The 22,642-nt window shown below is 36.2% G+C and overlaps 1 pseudogene; it reads left to right on the forward strand.

The window, feature by feature from the left end:
- Positions 1-21,652: 21,652 nt before the first annotated feature.
- LOC103668200 lies at positions 21,653-22,207 on the forward strand (annotated as a pseudogene).
- The last annotated feature ends 435 nt before the right edge of the window (positions 22,208-22,642 follow it).

Raw genomic sequence — 22,642 nt, forward strand, 5'->3', positions numbered from 1 at the left:
ATGGACGGCACTGGAGGAGATAATGCTTAGTGAAATAAGTCAAGCAGAGAAAGACAACTATCATATGATTTCTCTCATCTATGGAACATAAGAACTAGAATGATCAGTAGGGGAAGAAAGGGATAAAGAAAGGGGGGGTAATCAGAAGGGGGAATGAAACATGAGAGACTATGGACTATGAGAAACAAACTGAGGGCTACAGAGGGGAGGGGGGTGGGGGAATGGGATAGACCGGTGATGGGTAGTAAGGAGGGCACATATTGCATGGTGCACGGGGTGTTATACACAACTAATGAATCATCGAGCCTTACATCGAAAACCGGGGATGTACTGTATGGTGACTAACATAATATAATAAAAAATCATTATTAATAAAAAAAAAAAGAAAATATATATAATAATAGACTTAAAAAAGAGCTAACAGATTTTAAAAAATAATCAAGTATAACTTCTAGAGAAGAAAAAGTATTATAACCAAGTTTAAGAGCTTTCTGAACAAGTTCATCGGTAGACATGATTGAGGAGAAAATTAGTAAATTGTAGAGAATTCAGAAGAAATTATATAGATACAGGATTCATTTGCAGGACATACTTTTCTATTTAGGTATAAAATATGAAAGAGAGGTTGAAAGGCATGCAAGGTTGTATGTGAAGGTTTAACATACATTTGATCACATTATCAAGAAGAGAATGAAGAGAATGTGTCAGGGGCAATATGTGAAAGATTTAAAGACAAAAAAAAATTCCAGGACAGAATAAAAACATCATTCCACAAACTTAGGAAGATTGATGAATTCCTCATAGGATAAATATTGGAATCCACCAATGGACACATTAGAGTAGAAATGCAGAACACTAAAAACAAAGGGAAAATAATACTAAGAGCAACATATAAAAAAGACCATCAAAGACCTAACAGAATGACTTCTATAAAGAAAACAAAAAAGACAGAGAAAGTAGAATGCTATTTTCAATGCGTTAAAAGAAATTACTGCTAACCCTGTATCCAGGAAAAACAACTTTAAGAATGAGATTAGGAGTTCCACGGTGGCTCAGCTGGTTGGGCATCTGACTTGATTTCAGCTCAGGTCATGATTTCAGGGTCATGAGATTTGGCCCTAAGTCAGGTTCTATGCTGAGTGCATATCTGCTTGAGATTCTCTCTCTCCCTCTGCCCCTTCCCCGCTCACACACACACACTCTCTCTCTAAATAAATAAATAAAATATAAGGGAAAAAAAAGAATGAGACTAAAAAAAAGACATTTTCAAACCAAAACAATGAAACAAATAAATAAGCATGGAAAGTTTACCAACACCAGATCCTAATTTTCTAGTTAAATTTTTAGAAAGTTACATCAAGGAGAAGGAACATAATCTCAGAACAGAAGTTCCAAGATACAAAATAATGAAACTTACAATAAAAAAGTGGTAAATGTGAGGGTAAATCAAAGTGAATGGTGAGTAAATAAAGTCATAATAATTATGCAATTATCACATATGCAATTACAAATGAGGATAAAAATAAAGGTCAGTAATAATGTGTTATGAAGGGTGTTAGTGGAATTAAGGTGTTTAGATTACTCAAATTTTCCAGGAAGAAGATATAAATATTGATCAATTTTATAATTTGATGCATTTGGTATATCATTGTCATTTGCAGGGCAACAAATAACAGACCAGAAATACACGGGTAATTTTCAAGTGAGTCAATGAAAAAACAAGGAAAAGTAAGGATATTAATACACACCACCCCCCAAAAGAAGATAAGAGAGAAACAAATGAAAAAACGGGGAGAAAGTTATAAGGTACAAAATGCACAGGTGTATCCAATCCCACCTATCAAAAATTACATTAATTACATATATTAACTGTGCCACTAAAAAGGCAAAGATTGTTAGACTGGAAAAATAACAAAACCTAACTAAATACTGTCTTTAATAAATTATTTTAAAATATAAAGATACTGAAAGGTTAAAAATATTATAAAAGATAAATTAGCATGTAAACACCACATTTAAGAAAGTCTATGTGCCTGTCTTAATAATGCATTAAACAGACTTTTAGTGAAAAGGTTTTTTTCACTAACAAAGGGTCACATCATTACAATAAATGATGTAGTCATGACAAATTTATAAAAAGAATTTTGTATACATTTAATAATATAGGTTCAAAAATATATAGCAATAATTAACAAGAGGAAAAAACAAGCAAACATACAATCACAGTGAAAAAATGCAAAATACAATTGTCAAAAATTGGCAAAACAAGAAGCACTAAGAATGTAGAAGATTGTACTATGATAAACAAATTTTGCCTAATGGAAATATATAGCACTTGTACCCAATAGCTGCAGAACAGTCATTCTTTTCAAACACAAAGAAAATATTTTTTAAAAACTGACCACTTGTGTCATAGTTTTTTTTTTCAAGCAATTTCAAAGATCTGACACCATACAGGACATGCACTTAAACACGAGCTCTTTAACAACAGTGACAACAACAACAATGAAACAAAAATACTCCCTTATGTTTGGCAGTTGACAAAAGGATTTCTAAATCCCCTAGCCCCCCAAAATAAAACATAATAGAATTTAGAAAATATTTTCAGGTAACAGTAATAAACAGCTTAAACCAAAACGGGTAAGATGGAGTTAAAGAATACACCTGGAAAGGTATAGTTTCAAATGTGTATATTATAAAAGAAGATAATTAACAAATAAGACATGTACCCAAAAAGTTAAAAAAAAAAAGGACAGCAAAATAAACTCAAAGAAAGCATAAAAAAAGAAAAATAGAAGAAAATGATGGAACAGAAAACACACATACAACATGGTATCAATGAAACTGAAGGTTGGTTTGACCAAGGAAATAAGAGATTAAGGCAAAAATAACCATACCTATCTAAAGCACACTTTACCCCTTCAAGATAAAAGTAAGATATTAACAAAAGTGAGACAGTAACTGCTTTTTGAGAAAAGAAAGGTGCTATAGAGAGATTATGTTGATAATGAATATTTTGAAAATATTCCAATATTCCTGTGACAATGTGGGGTTTTTTGCTCAAAATTATGTTACCTATAAAAACATACCTATGTTCATGCTTTAAAATTTTTCAAAAGAAGGACTACCCAAAAAATGGCAGAGTAGAAACATCCTAAGTTCATCTTGTCCAACAGACACATGTAGATAACAGCCCCATCAGTGCAACTAACCCAGAAGACTACCCATAAGGCTGGCAGAACAGAATTTTCACAGTTAATTATAGAGAAGAGGCCTCGTCAAAGAGGAGGAGCAGATACATGGCGAAAACCCCCTGTAAGACTAACCACAAACAGGAGGGACACCATAAGCATAGAGAAGGGAGGGGAGCAGACACCATACCAGGTACCTCAGACACAGAGGACCTGAATTGGGAAGACTAGTACCATATCATTGTACTGTGAAAACCAGTGGGGCTTCTCAACTTTTTATCACTGAGATACAGCACAGAAGCACCAGTTTGAAAAACACCTGTGGTATATGTGAAGGAGATTTACTTACTAATCCCAAGGCATGCAGTGGAAGGGCAGGGATCTTTAGGAGACTTCTCCAAGAACAAAAGAGCTGGCAGGTACCATTTCTCCCTATCCTCCCACCCTAAGCCTAGATGAGTGGACACCTGTGGAAACCAGCTCCAACACCCTCCACCTACCTTGCTAATACCATGCACCCTGCTCGAGTTCTCTTGCAGATCTGCCCCATACAACAAGATCTACTTAGGAGGATTCCATCTAAAGTGACTCCTGCCATATCACATCTTGCAGGCAGCCCTGGCAGGGACCAGCACCCTCCAAAGGGACTCCTGCCCTAAGGAGAGGGGAAGATAACCACACACACCAGTTTGACTGCAGCCCCAGCAGTTAGATGGGGGCACACATCTGATCTGACTGTTGGCCCTACCAACCAACAAAAACTTCTCAAGGGACAGCAACTGTGAGGGAGCCCCACAGTTCCAGGTACTGCAGCCTGGGCAAACTGCAGGCAGGCATCTGGTTTGACTGCAGGCCCCGCCTATCAATGACAGTCTCAGTGTACAATGCAATGAGAGTGCCCTACAATTCAATGCCATCATGGCCCCAGCAAACAGACATCTGACTGTTGACAATGCCCAACTACAAACCCATAGCAGCCCCTAAATGGCCCCCTAAGAGCACAGGGACAAAACCATGCCCACAAGAGGCAAAGTGGGCCACTGCAACCAATTGGACTGATGGCAGTGATGCTCAGCCAGTACAGTAGGGGGCACACAACCCACATTGGAGACAGCCCTGAAGTGGCTGGCTCTAATAAATAGGGGACATTGTGCTACAGGTCACCACAGGACCTCTTTTTTTTAAAGGTCACAACTTTGAAGATTAGGAGATGTAGCTGATTTTCCTAATACATAGAAAAAACACAGAGAGTTGGACAGAATGAGGAGACAGAATATGTCATAAAAGAAAGAATAGAACCACAGCAAAAGAACTAAAAGAAACAGAAATAAGCAATATGTCTGACAAAGAATTCAAAGTAATGATCATTAACATACTCACTGTATTTGACAAAAGAATGGAAGATCTCAGTGAGACCTTCAACAAAGAGAGAAAATGTAAAAAAGAACCAATCAGAGATGAATAACTCAATAACTAAAATTATAAATACAAAAGAGGGAATCAATAGCAGACTAGAGGAAGCAGAACAGACTAGTAAGCTCAAAGACTGAGTAAAAGAAAACAATCAAGCTGAACAGCAAAAAGAGAAAAGAATAATAAAAAATGAGAATAGGTTAAGGGAGCTCAGCAATACCATCAAGTGTAATAACATTCACATTATAGGTTTCCCAGGAGAAGAAAGAAAAAGGGAGGCAGAACATTTATTTGAAGAAATATTAGGTGAAAACTTCCCTAATGTGGAGAATAAAACAGACATCCAGATCTAGGAGTCAGAGAATTCAAAACAAAATCAACACAAGGAGGTCCACACCAAGACACATAATAATTAAAATGGCAGAAAGTAGTGATAAAGAGAGAATTTTAAAGCACCAAGAGAAAAGGAAACAGTTACATACAAAGGAAACTCCATAAAGCTTTCAGGATTTTTCAGCAGAAACTTTGCAGGCCAGAAGAAAGTGGCATGATATGTTCAAAGTGCTGAAAGGAAAAAACCTGCAACCAAGAATATTCTATCCAGTAAGACTATCATCAGAATAGGAGAGATAACGATTTTCCTAGACAAATAGAAGTTAAAGGAATTCATCACAACTAAACCAGACTTACAAGAAACCTTAAGGAAAATTCTTTGATTAGAAAGACAAGGCCATAAACGAGAAATAAGAAAATAAGGAAGGTAAAATTTCACAGGTAAATACAAACATAGGAAGAGTAGATTAATCACTTATAAAGCCAGTACAGAAGTTAAAACATAAAAGTAGTAAAATCAATTATATCTATAAAAAGCAGTCAAGGGATTCACAAATATAAGAATATAAAGTATATACCTAAAACATGGAAGAAGGAGAGTCAAAATTTAGTGCTTTTAGAATGGGTTCAAACTTAAGTGACCATCAATTTAATATAGACTGCTATACGCATAAGGTATTATATATGAGACTAATAGTAACCACAAATCAAATACCTGTAATATCTATGCAAAAAACAAAGAGAAAAAATCCAAATGTATCACTAAAGAAAGCTATCAAACCACAAGTGAAGGGAACAAGATAAGAAAGGAACAGAAAAGAACTACAAAAACAGCCATAATATAAGTAACAAAATGGCAATAAGCACATAACTATCAATAATTACTTCGAAAGTAAGCAGATTAAATGTTCTAATCAAAAGACATAGGTTGAATGAGTAGATAAAAAAGCAAGATGCATCTATATGCTGCCTCAAAGAGACTCATTATGCTGCCTCAAAGAGACTCATTTCAGACCTAAAGACACATGCAGACTGAAAGTAAACGGACGGGAAAACACTTACTATAAAATAGAAGCAACAAGAAAGCTGCGGTAGAAATCAATACTTTATCAGACAAAACAGACTTTATTTTTTTTTAAAGATTTTATTTATTAATTTGACATAGAGAGACAGCCAACGAGAGAGGGAACACAAGCAGGGGGAGTGGGAGAGGAAGAAGCAGGCTCCTAGCGGAGGAGCCTGATGTGGGGCTCGATCTCAGAATGCTGGGATCACGCCCTGAGCCGAAGGCAGACGCTTAACGACTGCGCCACCCAGGCGCCCCAAAACAGACTTTAAAACAAAGACTGTAACAAGAGACAAAGACACTATATAATCATAAGGGAACAAACCAACAAGAAGATATAACGATTGTAAATATTTATGCACCAAATAAGGAGCATCTAAATACATAAGGCAGCTATTAAGAGACGTAAAGGAAGAAATTGACAATAACACAATAATAGTAGGAACTTTAATGCCCTAATTATATCACAGAATAGATCATCCAGATAGAAAAATCAACAAGGAAACAGTGGCTTTGAATGACAGTGAACCAGATGGATGTAACAGATATATTCACAACATTCCATCCCAAAACAATAGAATACACATTCTTTTCAAGTGCACATGGAACATTCTCCAGAGTAGATCACATGTTAGGCCACAAAACAAGTCTCAATAAATTCAGAAAGACTGAAATTGTATCATGCAACTTTTCCAAACACAGTGGTACAAAAATAGAATTCAATCACAAGAAAAAAATCTGGAAAGAACACAAATACATGGAGACTACATAACATGCTACTAAACAACGAAAGGATCAACCAAGAAATCAAAGAGAAAATTTAAAAAATATATGGAAATATATAAAACTGAAAACACAATGGTCCAAAATCTTTGGGACTCAGCAAAAGCTGTTCTAAGAGGGAAGAGTATAGCAGTACAGCCCTACCTCAATAAATAAGTAAAAGTTCAAATAAACAAACTAACCTTACATCTAAAGGAGCTAGAAAAAAAAGAGAACAAAGTCCAAAGCCTATAGAAGGAAGGAAATCATAGAGATTAGAGCAGAAATACATGAAAGAGGAGCTGGTTCTTTGAAAAGAGCAACAAAATTGATAAACCTTTAGCCAGATTCATCAACAAAAAAAAGACATGACCCAAATAAATCAAATCAGAATGGAAGAGGGAGTGATAACAACACAGAAACACACAGGATTATAATATTATGAAATAATACATGCCAATGAATTGGACAACCTAGAAGAAATGAATAAATTCCTAGAAACCTATAACTCTCCAAAACTGAATCAGGAAGAAACAGAAAATCTGTACAGACATATTATTAGCAATGAAATTAAATAAGTAATAAAAAAAACACACAACAAACAGAAGTCCAGGACCAGATAACTTCACAGGTGAATTCTACCAAATAAAGAAGAATTAATACCTATCCTCCTCAAACTATTCAAAAAAATAGAAGAGGAAGGAAAACTTCCAAATTCATTGTATGAAGCCAACAATACCCTGATACCAGAGCCAGATAAAGACGCTACAAAAAAAGAAAACTATAAGTCAATGTCTCTGATGAACACAGATGCAAAAATTCTCAATGAAACACTAGGAAGCCAAATCCAACAATACATTAAAAAGACCATTCACCATGATCAAGTGTGATTTACTCTGGGGAAGAAAAGATGGTTCAATATTCAAAAATCAATCAACATGATACATCATATTAACAAGAGAAAGGATAATAACCGTATGATCATTTTTCAGTAGATGCAGGAAAAGCATTTGACGAAGTACAACAACCTTTCCTGATCAAACTCTCAACAAAGTACAGTTACAGGGAACATACCTCAATATAATAGAGGCCATATATGAAAAACTCACAGTGAAAATCATGCTTAATGGCAAAAAACATGAAAACTTTTCCTCTAAGATCAGCAAGGAGACAAGGATGTCCACTCTCACCACTTTCATTCAGCATAGTACAGCATATATCAAAACCATAGCAATCAGACAAGAAAAAAGAAAAAAAGGCATCCAAAGTGATAAGGAAGAGATAAAACTTCAACTATTTGCAGATGACCTGATACGATATATAGAAAACCCTAAAGACTCAAGCTAATAACTACTAGAATAAAGAAATTTAGTAAAGTCACAGTATACAAAATTAATACCCAGAAATGTGTTGCATTTCTATGTATTAATAATTAAGTAGCAGAGAAATTAAGAAAACAATCCTACTTATAATTGCACCAAGAAAATACCTAGGAATAAACTTTGCCAAGGAGGTGAAAGATCTGTACTCTGATTAAAAAAAAAAAACTGATGAAAGAAATGGAAAATGACACAAACAAATGGAAAGATAGTCCATGCTCATGGATTAGATAAACCAATATTGTTAATATGTCCATACTACCCAAAGCAATCTATAGGTTCAGTGCAATCCCTATCAAAATAGCAACATCATTTTCCACAGGGAACCACAAAAGGCCCCAAATAGCCAAAGCAAACTAGAAAAAGAAAAACAAAGCTGGAGGTTATCAAAATCTCAGATTTCGAAGCATACTGCAATGCTGTAGTAATGAAAAACAGTATGGTCCCATCCAAAAATAGACACATAGATCAATGCAACAGGACAGAGAGCTCAGAAATAAAACCATAATTTTATAGTGAACTAATCTATGACAAAACTGGCAAGAATATACAATGGGGAGGGGCGCCTGGGTGGCACAGCGGTTAAGCGTCTGCCTTCGGCTCAGGGCGTGATCCCGGCGTTATGGGATCGAGCCCCACATCAGGCTCCTCCACTATGAGCCTGCTTCTTCCTCTCCCACTTCCCCTGCTTGTGTTCCCTCTCTCGCTGGCTGTCTCTCTCTCTGTCGAATAAATAAATAAAATCTTTAAAAAAAAAAAAAGAATATACAATGGGGAAGAGTCTCTTCAACAAATGGTGTTGGGAAAACGACATATATATGCAAAAGAATGGAACTGGACCATTTTCTGACGCCATACGCACACAAAAAAACCTCTAAACATGTTAAAGACTTAAATGTGAGACCTGAAACAATAAAATTCCTAGAAGAAAATATAAGTAGTAATTAGTAGTAATTTTTTTAAAGATTTTAGTTATTCGCTTGAGAGAGTGATAGAGAGCAAGAGAGAGCACAGAAGGACAAGAAGAAACAGACTCCCCACTGAGAAGAGAGCCCGACACAGGGATGGATCCCAGGGCTCCAAATTCATGGCCTGGGCTGAAGACAGATGCTTAACCTACTGAGCCACCCAGGTGCCCCTATAAGACATAATTTTTTTGACACCAGCCATAGAAACATTTTTCTATATATGTCTCCTCCAGTAAGGGGAGAAAAATCAAAATTTAACTATTGGGGCTACTGTAAAATAAAAAACTTTTGCACAGTGAAGGAAACTATCAACAAAACAAAAAGACAACCTACCAAATGGGAGAAGATATTTGCAAATGATATACCTGATAAAGGGTTAATATCCAAAATATATAAAGAACTTATACAACTCAACACCAAAAAACCCATAAGAATAGAACAATCCAACTTAAAAAATGGGTGGAGGACCCAAATAGACATTTTTCCAAAGAAGATATATAGATGGCCAACAGACTCATGAAAAGTTGCTCAGTATCATGAATCATCAGGGAAATGCAAATCAAATCCACAATGAGATAGTATCTTAAATCTGTCAGAATGGCTGAGATCAAAACACAAGAAATAAGTGTTGGCAAGGATGTAGAGAAGAATCAACCCTCATGCCCTGCTGGTGAGAATGCAAATTGGTGCAGCCACTGTGTAAAACAGTATGGAAGTTCCGCAAAAAATTAAAAAAAGAATTACCGTAAGATTCAGTACTGGCATTACTAGGTATTCACCTAAAGAAAACAAAAACACGAATTTGAAAAGATAACACCTCTACGTTTACTGCAGCATTGTTTGTAGTAGCCATGATATGGTAGCAACCCAAGTGTCCACCCATAGATGAATGGATAAAGGATACTGGTAATATATACAATGGAATATTAGCCATAAAAAAGAATGAAATATTGCTATTTACAACAACATGGATGGACTTAGAGGATATAACGCTGAGTGAAATAAGTCAGTCAGAGAAAGAGAAATACCATATGATTTCACTCATGTGGAATTTATGAAACAACACAAATGAACAAAGAAAAAAAAACCCCAAAAAACCAGACTCTTAAATACAGAGAACTGGAGGTTGCCAGAGAGGAGGTGGATGTAGGGTTGATGAAATAGGTAAAAGGGGTTAAGAGTACATTTAACTTGATGAGCACTGAGAAATGTATAGAAATGTTGAATCATTACACTGTATACCTGAAACTAATATAACACTATGTTAATTATACTTGAATACAAAAATGAAATTATAAAACATTTTTTTCAACAGAAACTTTGAACTTTTTGGTAGATAAAAGTATTATCATTAATAAGTGGAAATTAAGATCTTAATTTTATAAGCAAATCTAGGGACCTCATTCAGGTTTCAATAATTTTGTGAAATATATTTTTCTACTCACTAGATGGCAATGACATCTTCCCCTTCCTCTCCATTAAGACAACCAAAAATATCTACAGATATTGCCAGATGTCCAGTTGGGGGCAAAATCACCTCTGGCTGAAAATCATTGAGCAACAATAATGTTGATTTCAGTACTGTTTTTAAAAAGAGAAAAAATTAGAAATAATATAAACATTCCCAAATAGGTGTCGATTAACAAATTATTACAAATTCACAAGGTGGAATACTATTCAATCTTTTAAAAATTAGGTTATAGAAGAATATACAGTGTTCAGGAAGATCTTTCCCATATATTGTTAAAGGAAACTGTTACATTACAAAACATTATTTTTTATAATTTGTGTGTATGTACTAAAGAAAAATGGACAAATGTAAATGGTAGCTCTCTCTTTAGGTGGTGAAATCAGAACTCTTTGTTCTGCTTTGTTTATATTTTAAAATGTTCTGCAATAACAGTACATTACTTTTAAATAAGAATACAAATAGATATACTTTGTTGTTGCCTTTTAAAACAATAATGTGAAAAATAATTTCCCAAAGATTTGAGACAGGAAGTGCTACTTTGAACTGAAAGAAAATGAAAACACTAATTAAAAAGATATATGCACCCCTATATTTATTGCAGCACTATTTACAATAGCCAAGATACAGAAGCAAGTCAAGTGTACATTGACAGATAAATGAATAAAGAAGATGTGGGGTGTGTATCTCTGTGTGTACACCCATACACAAACATATACATACAATGCAATATTACTCAGTCATGAAAAAGGATGAGCTCTTGCCATTTGCGACAATGTGGACAGACCTAGAGGGTATCATGGTAAGTGAAGTAAGTCATATGGAGAAAGACAAATACCATATGATTTCATTCATATGTGGAATCTAAAAAACAAATGAATAAACAAAGAAAAAGCAGAATCAGACCTGTAAATACAGAGAACAAACTGGTGGTTGCCAGAGGGGAGAGGGGTAGAGAGGTGGGCAAAACAGGCAAAGAGGAGTGGGAGATAACAGGCTTCTAGTTATGGAATGAATAAGTTACGGGGATGAAAGGTACAGCACAGGGAATATAGTCAATGGTATTGTAATAGTGCTGTATGATGACAGATGATGGTATACTCGTGAGCACAGCATGATGTATAGATTTACTGAATCACTATATCGTACACCTGAAACTAATGTAATACTGTACGTCAACTATACTCAAATACAACAACAAAAAAGTTACTTTGTGGTAGGATTTCAATTTGCAGATCCAATCAAAACATGTTACCAAGATAGCTGCCCACATTGTCTAATCATAAACTGATCTTAATTGGAAATGATACTCTGGAAGGTATGGGCTGAATTTTTAATGAACCACATCAGGTCATGCAAGTTGTTTGTCTGTCTGTCTGTCTGCCTGCCTTCTTCCCTCCTTTTCTTCCTTTTAACAACAAAGTGCTTAATATCTTCTTGTTTCTTTTAATTTTCTTCTTGTTTCTGAAGGGTGTAAAGCACAAAAGAATCTTACTCATTGGGATTTTGCTCTCCCAACAGCCAGAAGTGAAAAGGTTAGCAAAATGAGAACTTAAAAAATCATTAATAGGTCTATTTTACCTTGAACCTGAACACATGGGTAGAACAAGACCATATCTAACATGAGATGTGAATCATATAATATCCAAGCTAATGTTATTTACAGCAAACTTGCTTGTTTGAAATTCTATTTTTTCCCCTGCCTTTCAGACATTTTGCAGATTCATTCGTACATTTCCTTTTCTAAATTTTGCACCGAGATCGTAAGAGCAGAATCCATTATTCAACCTTGATTTTATTTAGCAATGACTGGATCTGTGTTTGTTTCAAATGCTCACAATCACTGCTAACTGCATTCTGAGAGTCCTGGTGGGTCTGACTATTTAATCATCTTGATTTCTCAGGCGATCATCTTCTTAGCCTTTATTTGCCATAACTTCCTCAAGCTTTGCTTGAGTAGCACCAATTCTAGCAGCCCCTCAAGATGACTATGGGCTATTCAATTACGAATTGAAAAATTGAGCCTGTTAGCATGAAATAAAGAGCAACAATTCCCTCACCTATACCTCCAAGGGAGGCCTCCACATAAACGCAATATATACTGCTTCTAAAATCATAGCGACCCCTAAAGACATTTAAATCAAATTGCACTAACATCTGGTTTCCCATAAATCAAAATTTAGATGCTATGTTTAAAGGAAGAATTTTAAGAAAGGAAATAATTTTAAAAATTGAGGGCATCAACTGGAAGCACTCCCCTGATAACCTCACCGTACATTTATTCTCACGACGCATCTTTTCATCCCAGGAGATGCTAACCTATTTTGGATAACTTGTAAATCCCTTTCCTCTGGAGCACTGACACGATCACTCTCTTGATATTTAGCAAAAAGCTATAGATCTTGGATTGAACTAAAGTAGACTTACTTTACCTTCATCAGCAATGTGCTTAGTATGTTGCTGAAACATCATCAGTGTAAACAGTAACAAGCTTTCCCAGTATTCCAATGGGTCATTTCACAAAGTAAAATAAATTTTAAAAACAAACAATGCAATTTTTACTCACGATAGACTCAGACCATGCAGTTTGATTGTTACTGAAATTTACTGCAACAGACTCAACTTTATTTTCTGCCTACTTTTTGAAAACTGACGTATCTCTAAATGTCTATTCAAAAGTCAAACTCAGTGCTTAAATATTTTCTACATTTCACCTTCACCTGTGAGGAACAACCAGGAGAATCTATAGAACTAAAGCTACCTTGGTTGTTAATAAGCAGGAACTTGGACACTCTCCTTAGCACAGAGCATTTTGATAATGTCTTTGACAGTGGTGGCAAATTAAAGAACAGATGGGCACAGAGGACAAGAAGGGCCCTACTTTGACAGTGTTATTCCAGGCAGAGACATCTAATGAGTAACAAATAGAAAGGCACAGGACCGTTCTGAAGCTAACTCTTGCCCTAGTGTAAAACCACTTCACAAACATATTTGAAGCTTCTTCAACCTCTCGCTCTTTTTTTCCTCATCTTTGGTTCATTTCATTTTCATAGTAAAACAGAGCTGGGGAACTGAAGACAAAGATAACGAAGGGGAGGAAATGGCATCATAGGTTATAGTATTTATACTGTGCTCTTTGAACCCACTTCTCACAACCAGATGGCTTGTTAAACAGTGATTTCCAAAATTAATTGTGTAAATATCATCTGGGGATCTTGTTAAAATGTGTATTCTCATTATGTCTGGAGTGGGGCCTGAGATTCTGTATTCCTAATAAGCTCCCAAGTGCCGCTGCTGCTGCTGGCCTGGGGACCACCCCTCAAATAGCAAAGGTGTAAAAAAGTTTAATCCATTAGACCCCAAATCCTATCTAATGTCAAACCATTCAAGAAGAGTCATGTCCCCCCACACTGAAAATAAAAGAACAAAATCATAGGCCAAATAAACCTCACATCAAGGCACACTTAACAGGTATGCTCTCTCATTTTATTCACAACACATTTAATCTTAATAAAAATTTCCAGAACTAGGGAATATTACCCCCACTTCCTGGGTGAGGGGGCTGAGGAATAAAAGTGTTAAGGAGCCTGTCCAAAGTCACATGCCTGGAAAGGGATGAGGCAAGATTTTGCACTGAGGTTTCGTTTCTTCTTGTCCAGCTCCTATGAATAGTATTTTATATGAATAAAAAGGCTTTCATACACATGAACACATTTGATCCTCATAATATATGCCTTGTGAGAAAAGTATGAATGACCTTATTATGCTCATTTTGTAGATGGGGAAAGTAAGGCTGGAAAGATTAAAGAGGATGGCAATGTCCCAGAGCTAATTAGCAACAGAGCTAGAGCTGTCGTTGACTACTTCTGATCCCCAGTCCTCTTCTCTTTTGTATCATTATCATGCTACTCGACAGTAATCAATTTGTAAACTAGAATAAAACAACAACAACAACTAGGAATGTGCTTCAGAAATTTCCAACAGAATTAGCATTATTTATAAACTAAGCCTATTAAAATAACTTTGAAAAAGAAAATACTGGTATGTAGGTTTCATTTCATTTTCAATGGTCTTAAAATGTAAATTCCTAATAATTGCTCAGTCTTACGTGACATCCTGGGTGGGAGGGTGGCAAGGGGGTACAGATCATACTCTGTTAGCCATAACAGTCTTTGTAATCACCTTATTTCATTTTCATACTTTATACTAAAATTTGAATTACTTTTCTTGATTTTAAAGGTCTATCTTGGGCAGACGGAAGTTAAATCCATTTCAAGGGAATCTCCTTCATTTTATTTAACAAAAACAGTATTCGTTTTGCTCTACAGATACTTAAATTCTGTATCTTCACCCTTTCTCTCAGCTGGCTCTTTTCTATCGGTATTTAAATGTAAGCATCTTCCTCCCATTGTAAAATAAAAGACTTTTCTTTTAACCCATGTGCTGTTACAGATACCACTTTATTTACCTCCTTTTCTCCAAAGACAAGTATGTTTAAAGATGTGTTTATATACATTATCTCCCCTTCTCTATGTTATTCCTCAACCTGCTATAGTTCGGATTCTGCCCTCCTAACTCCACTGAAATCACTATCCCTAAAGTCATCTATTTAGCCACATATTGGTTAATTCCATGGGCCCAACTGAATTTCCAGCAGCATTTGATGGGTTTATTACTCCTTTCCTTTGTGAAATGCACTCCTCCACTCCCAACTTCTGAAGCTAAAGGCTCTACTGAGTTTCTTCTAACTTCCATGCTTTTTTCCTCAGCTTCTGCTGTATATAAATTTCTTTTCCAGTGTTCAGACCTCATTAATTTATTCAGTCCTCAGATACTTGTTGAGGCATACTCTGTTCTTTGAGTTATGCTAGGTGCTGGGGAAAACTGACTAAAAAACAACTGACATTCGGAATTCCACTTCAAGATGGCAACATAGGAAGACTCTGAACTCACCTCATCTGAGAACATACCAAATTACACCTATTAACGGAACAGTTGCTCCTGAAGAACTGAGGGCTGAGTGAACAACTACTAAACAACCAAAGATAGAACAGCAAGAGAAATGGAGACATAATAACAAAGGGAACCCCCACCCCTATGCTGCAAAAAGCAATGAGGAGGGATAATGCTGAGGGTCCACAAACAGATTCCCTGGACCATAGGCACAGAAAAAATGACGTGGTTTAAAAGAGCAACTAGCATATAAAAGAGACGACACTAGAACTCTGCCAAGCAGCAGAGGAGTTGTGGGAATGCTCTCCAGGTCAGAGAGGCTGGAGAATGACATGGTTTACATTTCCACCCCACCTTAAAAGCCTAGACTCGAGCAGGGTCTGGACACCATAACTGGCAAGTCTGGTGATCTCAGTGAGAGTACAACCTCAGCAAGAACAGAAGCCATTGGGACACAGAGAAAAAGCCACAGTTTACAAGGGGTGAGGGGCTGCAAGAACTTCTCTCCCCGCTCCACCTTAAAAGAGTAACTAGCATATATACCCACTCTAGCCAGCCAGCCAGCCAAAGTCAGCAATCACACAGTCTACATGGGGAACAACATACACAAAACCATTCCTTCAAGTTTAGGAGAAGTAGCCATTTCACCTAATCCACAGAAACAAACACAGAAAGACAAGCAAAATGGGGAGACAGAGGAATATGCTGCAAAAGAAAGAACAAGAAAAATCTCAGAAAAAAAGAATTAAATGAAACAAAAATAAGTGATATGCCTTATAGAGAATTTAAAATAATGACCATTAAGATACTCACTGGGCTAGAGAAAAGAGTGGAAGAACTCAGTAAGACCTTCAATAAATAGATAGAAAATATTAAAAAGAACCAATCAGAGTTGAAGAATACAAAAACTGAAATAAAAAAAAACACTAGAGGAAACTAACAGTAGATTAGAGGATACAGAAGAATGTATCAGCAATCTGGAAGATAAGGTAATGGAAATCACCCAAGCTGAAAAGCAAAAAGAGAAAAAAAATTATGAAAAAATGAGAATAGACGGGATATCCTGGACAATATCAAGCAAATATTTGCATTAAAGGGGTCTCAGAAGAGAGTAAAAGGTGTAGAAAATTTATTTGAAGAAATAATAATTGAAAACTTCCCTAACAAAGGGAAGGAAACAGACATCCAAGCCCAAGAAGTACAGACAATTCCAAACAAGATGAACCCAAAGAGGTCCACACCATGACATATAATAATTAAAATGTAAGAGGTTAAAGATGAAGAGAGAATTTTAAAAACAGCAAGAGAGAAACAAGAAGTTACCTATAATGGAAACTTACTAGGCCATCAGCTGATTTTTCAACAGAAGTGTTGCAGGCCAGAAGAGAGTGGAATGATATATTCAAAGTGCTGAAAGGAAAAAAACCTACAAGCAAAAATACTCTACTGGCAAGATTATCATTCAGATTTGAAAAAGAGATGAAGAGATTCCCAAGCAGAAGTTAAAGGAGTTTATCACCACTAAGCCAGTCTCACAAGAAATGTTAAAGGGATTTCTTTAAGTGGAAAAGAATGGCCATAATCAGACATAAGAAAATTATGAATAAAAAGATGTAAAATATGACAACATATACACAAAATGTGGAGAAGGGAGTAAAAACAGAAGAGAAGGGGAAAAACAAAGATTTCTTTTTTAGAATGTGTTTGAACTGAAATGGCCATCAAATTAATATAGATTGCTATTTACTTAGGATGTTATACATAAACCTCAGAGTAATCACAAACACAAAACCTAGGACAAATACACAAAAAATAAAGTGAAAGAAAGCCAAACATAACGCTGCAGATACTCATCTATCACAAAGAATGAGCTGAAGAGAAGAACGGGACAAAGGAGAACTACAAAAACAACTAGAAAACAAATTTTTAAAATGGAAATAAGTACATACCTATCAATAATTACTTTAAATATAAATGGCCTAAATGATCCAATCAAAAGACACAGTGTGGTGGAATGGATAAAAAAACAAAACCCATCTATACACTGCTTACAGGAGACTCACCTCAGACCTAAAGATCCGTACAGTCTGAAAGTAAAGGGATGGAAAAACATTCATTGTGCTTCCATGAAGCAAAAAAAAAAAATAGCCAGGGTAGCAATACTCTTATCAGACAAAAAAGACCTTAAAACAAAGACAGTAACAAGAGACAAGGAAGGGCACTGCATAATGATAAAGGAATCAATCCAACAAGATATAACAATTGTAAATATCCATGCATCCAACACTGGAGCACCTAAACACATAAAACAAATATTAATGGACAGAAAGAGAAATTGATAATAATATATAAATAGTAAGGAACTTTAACACTCGACTTACATTAGTGGATAGATCATTTGGACAGAAAATCAATAAGGACACCATGTCTTTGAATGACACATCGGACCAGATGGGCATAACAAAGATATACAGAACATTCCATCAAAAACCAACAGAATACACATTATTTTCAAGTACATATGGAACATTCCCCAGAATAGATCACATATTAGGCCATAAAACAAGCGTCAATAAATTTAAGATGACTGAAATACTGCCATGCATTTCTGATCACAATGATATAAAACTAGAAATAAATCACAAGAACACTGGAAAAACACAAAAACATAGGCGACTAAACAACATGAGACTAATCAACCAATGGGTCAAGGAAACAATCAAAGAAGAAGTTAGTGGCACCTGGGTGGCTCAGTCGGTTAAGCATCCAACTCTTTTTTTTTTTTTGACAGAGATAGGGATAGCCAGCGAGAGAGGAAACACAAGCAGGGGGAGTGGGAGAGGAAGAAGCAGACTCATAGCGGAGGAGCCTGATGTGGGGCCCGATCCCATAACGCCGGGATCACGCCCTGAGCGGAAGGCAGACGCTTAACCGCTGTGTCACCCAGGCACCCCAAGCATCCAACTCTTGATTTCAGCTTGGGTCATGATCTCAGGGTCATGAGATTGAGTCCTGTGTCAGGCTCTGCACTCAATGGCGAGTCTGCCTGAGATTCTCTCTCTCCCTCCCTCCCCTTCTGCACACCCTCCCAGCTCATGCGTCAGCTCGTTCTCAAATAAATAAAACTTTAATAAAGGAAGAAATTTAAAAATATATGTAGAAAAATGAAAATGAAAACACAACGGTCCAAAAGTCTTTGGAACAGAGTAAAAGCAATTCTAAGAGGGAAGTATATAATGATACAGGCCTACCTCAAGAAACAAGAAAAAAGTTCAACTAAACAATATAATCTTACATCTAAAGGAACTAGAAAAAGAAGAACGAAGCTCAAGGGGAGGAGAACAAAGGAAATAATAAAGATCAGAGCAGAAAAAAATGCCATAGAGACTTGAAAAAACAAGAGAAAAAAAATCAATGAACTCAACAGCTGGTCTTTTGAAAAGATAAAATTGACAAAGCTTTAGTCAGACTCACAGTGAAAAAAAAGAGAGCGAGAAAGGACCCAAATAAATAAAAACAAAAATGAGAGAGGATAAGTAACAACTGACACCATAGAAATACAAAGATTATAAGAGAATACTATGAAAAATTACACACCAACCAACTGGATAACCTAGAAGAGATGGTTAAATTCCTAGAAACATATAACTTCTCAAAACCGAATCTCTAGGAAGAAAGAGAAATTTGAACAGACTTATTACTAGTACAAAATCAAATCAGTAATCAAAAAACTACCAAAAAATAAAAACCCAAGACCACATTGATTTACGGGTGAATTCTACCAAACATCCTCAAAATATTCCAAAAAGCAGAAGAGGAAGGAAAGTTTCCAAATACATTCTATGAGGCTAGCATTACCCTGATACTAAAAGTAGACAAAGACACCACAAATAAAGAAAACTACAGGCTAATATCTCTGATGAACAGAGATGCAAAAATCCTCAGCAAAATATCTGTAAAATAAATCCAACAATACATTAAAAAGATCATTCACCTCAATCAAGTGGGACTTATTCCTGGGATACAAAGATAATACAATATTTGCAAATCAATCATCATCGAAGACCACATCAACAAAATGAAGGGTAAAAATCATATATTTATCTCAATAGATGCAGAAAAATCATCTGGCAAAATTCAGCATGGATTCATGATAAAAACTCTCAATAGAGTAGGTTTAGAGGGAACATACTTCAACATAGTAAAGGACATATGAAAAAAACCCACAGCTAACATCATATTCAAAGGTGAAACACTGAGAGCTTTCTTCTAAGATCAGGAACAAGACAAGGATGTCCACTTTCACCACTTTTACTCAACATAGTATTGGAAGTCTTGGCAACAGCAATCAACACAAAGAAAATGGAGGTATCCATATTGGTAAAGAAGAAGTTTCTGGCATTATTTCCAGATGAAATAATACTATATATAGAAAATCCCAAAGATTCCAACAAAAAACTACTAGCAGTAATAAATGAATTCAGTAAAGTGACAGGATACAAAATTAATACCCAGAAACTGGTAGCATTTCTATATCCTAACAGTGAAGTTACAGAAATAAAAATATTAAAAATCAACACTATTTACAATTGCACCAAAAAGAACAAAATAACTAGGAATAACGAAAGAGGTGAAAGACCAGCCCTCCAAACCTATAAAATACTGATGAAAGAAATTGACGATGACACAAATGGAGAGATATTCCATGCTCATGAACTGGAAAAACAATATTGTTTAAATGTCCATACTACCCAAAGCAATACAGAGATTTAATGCAATCCCTATCAAAATATCAATAGCATTTTTCACAAAACTAGAGCAAATAATATTAAAATTTGTATGGAACCACAAAAGACCCCAGATAGCCAAAGCATTCCTGCGAAAGAACAAGGCTGGAAGTATCACAGTCCCTGATTTCAAGATATAACGGAAAGCTGTAGCAATGAAAACAATATGGTACTGGCACAAAAATGAGTCACATAGGTGAATGGAACAGAACAGAGACCCCAGAGATAAACCCACACTTTTAGGGCCAATTAAACTATGAGAAATGAGGCAAGAATATACAATGGGGAACAGACAGTCTTTTCAATAAATGATGCTGGGAAAACAGGACAGCTACATGTAAAAGAGATGAGGGGAGTGGGGGGTGGGCTAGCCCGGTGAAGGGTATTAAGGAGGGCACATATTGCATGGAATACTGGGTGTTATACACAAACAATGAATCATGGAACACTACATCAAAAACTAATGATGTACTGTATGGTGACTAACATATTTTTTTAAAAAGAATAAAACCAGACTATTTTCTAACACCATACACAAAAATAAACTCAAGTTGGATTAAAGTCCTAAATGTGAGACCTGAAACCATAAAAACCCTAGAAGAGAACACAAGCAATAATGTCTCTGACATCAGCCATAGAAACATTTTTCCAGATATATCTCTTATAGCAAGGGAAACATAAGCAAAAATAAACTATCAGGACTATAGCAAAATAAAAAATTTTTGCAGAGCAAAGGAAACCATAACAACCTACTAAAAGGGAGAAGATATTTGCAAATGTTACATTCAATAAGGGGTTAATATCCAAAATATATAAAGAACTTATATAACTTTACCCCCCCAAAAAAAATCCCATTAAAAAATGGGCAGAGGGGGGCGCCTGGGTGGCACAGCGGTTAAGGTTAAGCGTCTGCCTTCGGCTCAGGGCGTGATCCCGGCGTTACGGGATCGAGCCCCACATCAGGCTCCTCAGCTGGGAGCCTGCTTCTTCCTCTCCCACTCCCCCTGCTTGTGTTCCCTCTCTCGCTGGCTGTCTCTATCTCTGTCGAATAAAATAAAATAAAATCTTTAAAAAAAAAAAAAGAAATCATAGCAAACATTTATAAAAGTATATTTAAAAAAAAAAAATGGGCAGAGGACCTGAATAGACATTTGTCCAAAGAAGACATCCAGATGGCTAACAGACACATGAAAAGATGCTCACCATCACTCATCAGGGAAATGCATTTCAAAACCACAATGAGATATCATCTCATACCTGTTAGAATGGCTAAAATAAAAAACACAGGAAATAAAGAGTGTTGATGAAGATGTGGAAAAAAGGGAACTTCCGTGCAGTGTTGGTGGGAATGTAAATTGGTATGGCTACTATAAAAATAGTATGGAGGTTCCTTAAAAAATTCAAATTGGAGGCCCCAGTCACTGAGCCACCACCTCCCCCTTGAGTCCCCTTGCTTCCTGATGCTCCATTCCCCCCTACCCCCTGCCTTCTCCCACCACTGCCTTCCACAGGCAGTTTCCACTAAGGAAGAGGAATCATATTGTATGTCCGCTATCGAGAACCCCTAATCTTTTGACCCCTTTGCTGATGCAAGTAAGGGTGATATCTGCTTCCTGCTGGCACTGAGGATCATGTCCATATAAGAATTCAACAGAGAAATGGAAGGAACACCCTTACTACCATCCAAGGGATTGCTGATGATTATGATAAAAAGAAACCAGTGAAGAACATGTTTAAGAAGAAATTTGCCGGCATGGTACTGTAACTGAGCATCCAGAATATGGAGAAGTAAGTCAGCTACAGGGTAACCAGTGCAAGAACATATCCTAGTTCCTGGTAGAGACTGGACTGGCTAAGGAAGACCAGCTGAAGTTTCATGGGTTTTAAGTGCTTTTGGCTGAAGCTTAAGTGAGGATTACCTTGCAATGAATAGAATTTTCCTTCTTTTTTTTCTAAATTTTTTATTATGTTATTTATTCACCATACAGTACATTATTAGTTTCTGATATAATGTGCCATGATTCATTGATTGCGTATAACACCCAGTGCTCCATGCAGTACGTGCCCTCCTTAATACCCATCACTGGGCTAGCCCATCCCCTTTGAAACCCTCAGTTTGTTTCCCAGAGTCCATAGTCTGTCATGGTTCATTCCCCCTTCTGGTTGCCCCCCCTTCATTCTTCCCTTCCTTCTCCTACCGATCTTAGAATTTCCCTTCTGTCCCTTGTCACAAGTTTAAAAACCTCACAGCTTGTATAATGTAACCATTTGAGCTCTGCTTTTAACTTGTACTAGTTTAACTTCATGCAATAAACTGAAAAG

This window comes from Ursus maritimus (genome assembly GCF_017311325.1).
Source record: "Ursus maritimus isolate PB19 chromosome X unlocalized genomic scaffold, ASM1731132v1 scaffold_X1, whole genome shotgun sequence".
Classification (NCBI taxonomy): Eukaryota; Metazoa; Chordata; class Mammalia; order Carnivora; family Ursidae; genus Ursus; species Ursus maritimus.